The sequence below is a fragment of the Plecotus auritus genome (genome assembly GCF_963455305.1).
Source record: "Plecotus auritus genome assembly, chromosome: X".
Taxonomy (NCBI): Eukaryota; Metazoa; Chordata; class Mammalia; order Chiroptera; family Vespertilionidae; genus Plecotus; species Plecotus auritus.
The window spans coordinates 76231162-76238539 of NC_137784.1; the positions used below are offsets into that span (position 1 = coordinate 76231162).

General features: G+C 42.7%; 1 pseudogene across 1 annotated transcript; it reads right to left on the reverse strand.

The window, feature by feature from the left end:
* Positions 1-982: 982 nt before the first annotated feature.
* LOC308240454 (large ribosomal subunit protein eL6-like) lies at positions 983-1516 on the reverse strand (annotated as a pseudogene). Its single transcript has one exon. The product of its transcript is annotated as a large ribosomal subunit protein eL6-like (transcript).
* Between the last annotated feature and the right edge of the window lie 5862 nt (positions 1517-7378).

Here is a 7378-nt window from a genome sequence, read left to right on the forward strand (position 1 = left end):
TTCTTTAACAAGAGGAAGAAGAAAAAGGTAAAGATAAAAATTATGAACAACAGCCAAAACTGGTTTGGCTCAGTGGATAGAGTGTCGGCCTGCGGACTGAAGGGTCCCGGGTTTGATTCTGGTCAAGGGAATGTACCTTGGTTGCGGGCACATCTCCAGTAGGAGGTGTGCAGGAGGCAGCTGATCGATGTTTCTCTCTCATCGATGTTTCTAACTCTCTATCCCTCTCCCTTCTTCTCTGTAAAATATCAATAAAATATATTTAAAAAATTCTTTTAAAAAAATTATGAACAACAAATACATATCTATCAACAAGTGAACCTAAAAATCAAGTGAATTAAAAATCTGATGAACAGAATAAACTGGTGAATATAATAGAATTAGGGGCATAGAAATGGAGTAGACTGATAATTCTCAGGGGGAAAGGGGTATGGGGGGTGCAGGAAGAGACTGGACAAAAATAATACACCTATGGATGAGGACAGTGTGGGGGGAGGTAAGAGCAAAGGGTGGGGTGGGAACCGGTTGGAGGGGAGCTATGGGGGGAAAAAGGAGAAACAATTGTAATAATCTGAACAATAAAGATTTATTAAATTAAAAAAAAGAGAAAAGAAAAAAAAAAAAAAAAAACAAAGATACCCAGATGTTCTTCAAAGAGAACTCAACTCTGTCTCTAATTTTAGGCTTAAGATGTTTTTAATTATGTAAAACTACTGATTAAGAAAGACAACTGTCACAGCACAGAATAAAAAGTATGTAAACAATTCTACTGCATTATAATATTACCAAGAGTATATAATGTGAAAACAATTTTCCATAGAAGATCCATCGATTTCATGAAAACAAGAGAGTTGTTTCTCCCCCAGGGGCCCACCCATACAGCTCACTGCACTGCTAATAATCTAATTTACATAAATGTGCAAATGGTTCGTAATGATTTTTTTAAACATATCAGTTATTTAATCTGGTTCTTATAAGAAATTCAGAACACCAGTTTGTGAGGATAAAGCCCATTGTTGAGAGCGAACAGACAACAGAGGTAGCCCTGGAGCTGAGGAACAGCTTTGATTTTTGGCAAAATTTGTGAGTCCACAGCTTTCTGGTCAACCTTGTGCTGTTCTGTAATCTCATATTTCTCTTTCTCTGTGTCGAAGATCTCACCCTCCTGGTTTCTGGGCTTGTGCAGCTTTTTCTTCTTGAAGTAAGCATCAGTGAGATGTTTGGGGATTTTCACACCACTGATATCAATTTTGGTGGAGGTGGCAATGACAAATTGCTGGTGTGCTCTACGAAGAGGAACTCAATTGAGGGACAGAGGTCCAGTCACAAGTAGCAAGCCACAGATCAGCTGCTCCAGAAAAACCACCCTCTTGCCTCTGTGGCCCCCAGTGAGGATGATGAGAATGGTCCCAAGAGTGATGCTGGCCCGCAATCTCCTCACATGCTGACTGAAGGGTTTCTTGCCATGGCTCAACAGCTTTCGAGGCACATCTTCAGTATGATAATATCTAGGCATTTTGCAGAGTTTAACCACTCAGGTACCACCATTCTTGTCACCACCAACTGGTTTTGTGATAGTAGCAAGAACTTTCTCCTTTTTCATTTCAACCCTGGATTTAGGGTCCAAATACTTCCTCTTGTACATGGCCTTTCACGAATACATAGCCAACCAGGAATATCTGCCAATTCCTCTGACAAGGATGGGGTTTCAGTGGGGCTTCCCATTCTTAGGTGCCTTAACTTTGACTCAAGCATCAGCCTTCTTCAGGGCTTCAAGTTTCTTCTCCTTAGTAACCAGCTTCTTCTCCTTAGTATTCGGCTTCTCAGTTTTCTTTTCATCCTCCATCTTGCAAGATGGAAAAGAGCCATAATGTGTTTTTTTTTTTATGAACCAAGGTTTCAGGCCCAATATTATTGCTAGAGTTGGAGAATAGACCCTTCTGACCCTTATTGTAAGAAATGGAAAAGTGCAATAGTTCCACAATTCAGCCTCCATAACATCTGACCTTCTCTCAGCATATATCTAACATAAATCTTTCTGAATCAAGAGACAATCTAGCCAAAACCGGTTTGGCTCAGTGGATAGAGCATCGGCCTGCGGACTGAAAGGTCCCAGGTTCGATTCCGGTCAAGGGCACGTAGCTTGGTTGTGGACACATCCCCAGTGGGAGGTGTGCAGGAGGCAGCTGGTCGATGTTTCTCTCTCATCGATGTTTCTAACTCTCTATCCCTCTTCCTTCCTCTCTGTAAAAAATCAATAAAATATATTTAAAAAAAAAAGAGAGACAATCTACACGGAGTTCCTACTGGCTGTGCCTCCTGGGCACCCAAGCCAGCCCTGACTATCAGCGTGCCGGACTCCCACTGACCACACCTCCCAGGCAGCTGAGCCAGCCCTGACTGTTGACGTGCATGGCTACCCCCAGCCACGTATCACAGACATCCCAGCCAGACCCTGACTGTCAGTGGCCATGACTCCTGGGCACCCAGCCAGCCTCTAACTCTTGGTGCTCACAGGGTTCCTGCTGCGCAGCCATACCTCCCAATACCCTGAGCCTGCCTTTGACTGTTGGGGTGCACTACACTCCTGCCGAGCCTGCTGCACAGCTCAGACCCTGTGCAACTTGGCAACTGGACCCTTCAGTGACAGCAAAAATGGGGAGACAAAAAAGCAACTCCCAAAGGAAAGAAAAGGAGGAATCACCCACTAAAAAGGAACTAAATGAAAAGAGGCATGCAATATGTCAGAAAAAATTCAGAATAATGGTCATATAGTTCATAAAAAAGATGGACAAGAAAAATCAATAACCTATGTCAAAAGCAAGAATAAATCAAAAGCAATGTAGCTTAAATAAAACACACAATGGAAGGTTTCAACAGTAGACTAAGAGAAGTGGAAGAACAAATTAGTGAGCTAGAAGATAGGGTAGAAAAACAAGCCCAATCTGAACAGAAACTGGAGAAAAAAGTTAGAAAGCAGAAGGAAAGCCTAAGGGAGCTTTAGGACAACATGAAATGAAGTAACATACATAAAATAGGGGTGCCAGAAGGTCAAAAAGAGCAGCAAGGATTAGAGAACCTATTTGAAGAAATAATGTCAGAAAACTTCCATGACTTGGGGAAGAAAAAGGTGACACAAGCACAGAGTCCCAAATAAGTTGAACCCCAAAAGACCTACCCAAAGACACGTCATAATTACAATGGCAAATATTAACGACAAGGAGAGACTCTTAAGAGCTACAAGAGAGATAAAAAGAGTTTCCTACAAAAGATCTCCCATTAGATTATTAAATGATTTCTCTACAGAAACACATCAGGCCAGGAGGGAATGGAATGAAGTATACAAAGTAATGAAAAACAAGGGACTGAATTCAAGAATACTCCATCCAGCAAGACTATCGTTCAAAATTAAAGGGGACATCATGAGCTTCACAGACAAAAAAAAAAAAAAAAAAAAAAAAAAAAATTAAGGGAATTTATCAATACCAATTCAGAAATGCAAGAAATGCTAAAGGGACTGTTGTAAAAAGGAGAAAAATGGGAGGGAAGAAGGAACACAAACACAAAAAATAAAAATGTCTACAAACAAGTAGCTATCCTATCTAATAAAAGAAAACATGCAAATTGACCGTACCTCCACTACACCCACAAGCCATGCCCACCAGCCAATTAGGAGCGAGTATGCAAATTAACCCAACGAATATGGCTGTGGCCACGGAGCTGGAGCCAGCCGAAGGCGTAGACTGGCCCCGGCAATGGAGGAAGCCAAGCTTCCCGCCTGCCCTGGCCTCTGCTCAAGGCTACAAAGTTTTAATTATAGAAGATAAATAAATCCCAAAAACATGGAGGCAGCCACAGAGATGGAGAGAGCAGGAACTTGGGTTGCCCCCGGCGATGGAGGAAGCCAAGCTTCCTGCATGACCTGACCGGCCCGGGCCTCCACTCAAGGCTACAAAGTTTCAATTATAGAAGATAAATAAATCCCAGATACCAGGGCCTCCGCTTGGGTCATCGGGAGGCATGGCTGGCCTGCAAACCACCACCAGCCCTTCAACCAGCGCACCCCATGCCCCAAGAGAACCCCCACCCTGATCTGGAACACTCTTCAGGGCAAACCAGCCGGCCCCCACCCATGCACCAGGCCTCTATCCTATCTAATAAAAGAGTAATAAGCAAATTGGCCATCACTCCAACACACAAGATGGTTGCCCCCATGTGGTCAAAGATGGCTGCCCCCATGTGGACAAAAGATGGCTGTCACAAGATGGCCAGCAGGGGAGGGCAGTTGAGAGGGAAAAGGCCTGCAAGGGAGGGCAGTTGGGGGCAATCAAACCTTCAGGGGAGTGCAGTTAGGGGTGACCAGGCTGTCAGAGGAGGGAAGTTGGGGGTGACTGGGCCTACAGGGAAGGGCAGTTGGGGGAGACCCAGGCCTGCAGGGTATAGCAGTTGTGGGGGACAAGGCCTTCAGGGGAGGGCAGTTAGGGGTGACCAGGCCTGCAGGGGAGGGCAGTTAGGGGTGACCAGGCCTGCAGGGGAGGGCAGTTAGGGGCAAACAGGCTGGCAGGGGAGCAGTTAGGCATCAATCAGGCTGGCAGGGGAGTGGTTGGTGGGTGATCAGGCTGCCAGGCAGAAGTGGTTAGGGGCAATCAGGAAGGCAGGTAGGCGAGGAGTTGGGAGCCAGCAGTCCTGGATTGTGAGAGGGGTGTCCGACTGCCTGTTTAGGCCCAATCCTAATGGCATCAGGCCTAAACGAGCAGTCGGACATCCCTCGAGGGGTCCCAGATTGGAGAGGGTGCAGGCTGGGCTGAGGGACACAACCCCCCTCCCCGTGCATGAATTTCATGAACCGGGCCTCTTCCTATCTAATAAAAGAGTAATATGCAAATTAACCATCACTCCAACACGCAAGATGGCTGCCCCCAAGTGGTCAAAAATGCCTGCCCCCATGTGGACACAAGATGGCTGCCACAAGATGGCCAGCAGGGGAGAGCAGTCAGGGGTGACCAAGCCTGCAGGGGAGGGCAGTTAGGGGTGACCAGGCCTGCAGAGGAGGGCAGTTAGGGGAAATCAGGCTGGCAGGGGAGTGGTTAGGGGGTGATCAGGCTGGCAGGCAGAAGCGGTTAGTGGCAATCAGGAAAGCAGGCAGGAGAGCATTTGGGGGCCAGCAGTCCTGGATTGTGAGAGGGCTGTCCCAGATTGGAGAGGGTGCAGGCTGGGCTGAGGGACACACACCTCCATGCACAAATTTCGTGCACTGGGCCTCTTGTCAATAATAACTTTAAATGTAAGTGGACTATATGTTCCAATTAAAAGACACTGATTGGCTGAATGGCCCATATACGTATATGCTGTCTACAGGAGATCCACCTCAGAATAAGAGATTCACGCAGGTTGAAAGTGAAGGAATGGAAAAATTTCTTTCAGGCAAATGGAAATGAAAAAAAAAAAAAAAAAAAAAAAAAAAGCTGGGGTAGCAATACTTATATCTGACAAAATAGACCACAAAGTGAAGGCCATAACAAGAGATAAAAAAAAGGGCCACTCCATAATAATAAAGGGATTGATACAACAAGAGGATATAACTCTGGTAAACATTTATGCACCCAATGTAGGAGCACTCAAATACATTTAAAAACATCTGGAAAATATCAAGGAAAAGATCAACAGCAATACAGTCATAGTAGGGAACTTTAATACCCACTGACATCACTGGATGAATCCTCTAGACCAATAAAATCAGGAAAAAAAAGTAATCCTAAATGACTCACTAGAACAGATGGAATTAATTGACATCATCAGAACATTTCACCACAAAGCTACAGAATATACATTCCTCTCAAGTGCACATGGGACATTTTCAAAGATTGACCATATGTTGGGTCATAGGCAAAGTCTCTTCAAATTCAAGAAGATTTAAATCATATCAAGCATCTTCTCAGACCACAATGGCATAATATTAGAATTCAACTACAATAAAAACAATCAAAAAATTCAAACACTTGGAGGCTAAATACCATGCTGTTAAACAATGATTGGGTTACCAAAGAGACCAAAGAAGAAATTAAAAACATTCTGGAAATGAATGACAATGAAAACACAACAATCCTAAACCTATGGGATACAGTGTAAGAAGTCCTGGGAGGGAAGTTCATAGCTCTACTGGCCTACCTCAAAAAACAGGAAACACCAGTAATAAATTATCTAACTCTAGAATTTAAAGAATTAGAAAGAGAGCATCAAGAAAAGCCCAAGGTGAGCAGAATGAAAAAGATAATAAAGATCAGAGCAGAAATAAATGACATAAAAACCAAAATTAGAATACAAAGGATCAACAAGAGCTGGTTCTTTGAAAGGATAAACAAAATTGGTGAACCTCTAGCCAGGCTTACCAAGAAGCAAAGAGAGAGGACCCAAATAAATAAAATCAGAAATGAAAGAGGGGAAATAACAGCATACCCCACAGAAATACAAAGGATTATAAAAAATACTGTGAACAACTCTTTCCAACAAACTAATCAATCTAAAAGAAAAAGACATATTCCTAGAAAAATAAGACCTTTCAAAACTCAACAAGAAGAATTAAAAAAATCTCAACAGGCTGATAACTAAGGAGGAAAGTGAAGCAGTCATTAAAATACCTCCAGCAAACAAAAGCCTGGGGCCAGAAGGCTTCACAGGGGAGCTTTATCAGACATTCAAAGAAGAAATAAAACCTATCCTCCTCAGACTATTCTAAAATATTCAAGAGAAAGGAACACTTCCAAGCTCTTTCTATGAAGTCAGCATTACTATAATTTCAAAACCAGATAAAGACAACACAAAGAAAGAGAACTACAGGCCAATATCCCTGATAAACATAGATGCTAAAATCCTCAACAAAATTCTAGCAGATCGGGTCCAGCATTACATTAGAAAGATTATACACCATGACCAAGTGGGATTTATTCCAGGGATGCAAGGCTGGTACAATACCTGCAAATTAATAATTGTGATACATCACATAAACAAATTGAAAGAAAAAAATCACATAATCATATCGATTGATGCAGAAAAATCATTTGACAAAATCAAACATCCTTTTCTGATAAAAACTCTCAGGAAATGAGAATAAAAGCCTTATATGACAAACCTACAGCCAACATCATACTCAATGGGAAAAAGTTAAAACCATTTCCCCTAAGAACAGGAACAAGATAGGGATACCCACTTTCACTACACCTGTTAGACATAGTACTGGAAGTGCCAGCCATAGCTATCACATAAGAAGAAGAAATAAATGTCATCCAAATTGGAAAAGAAAAAGTAAAATTGTCATTATTTGCAGATGACATGATATTGTATAGAGAAAACCCTAAAGACTCCATCAAAAAACTACTAT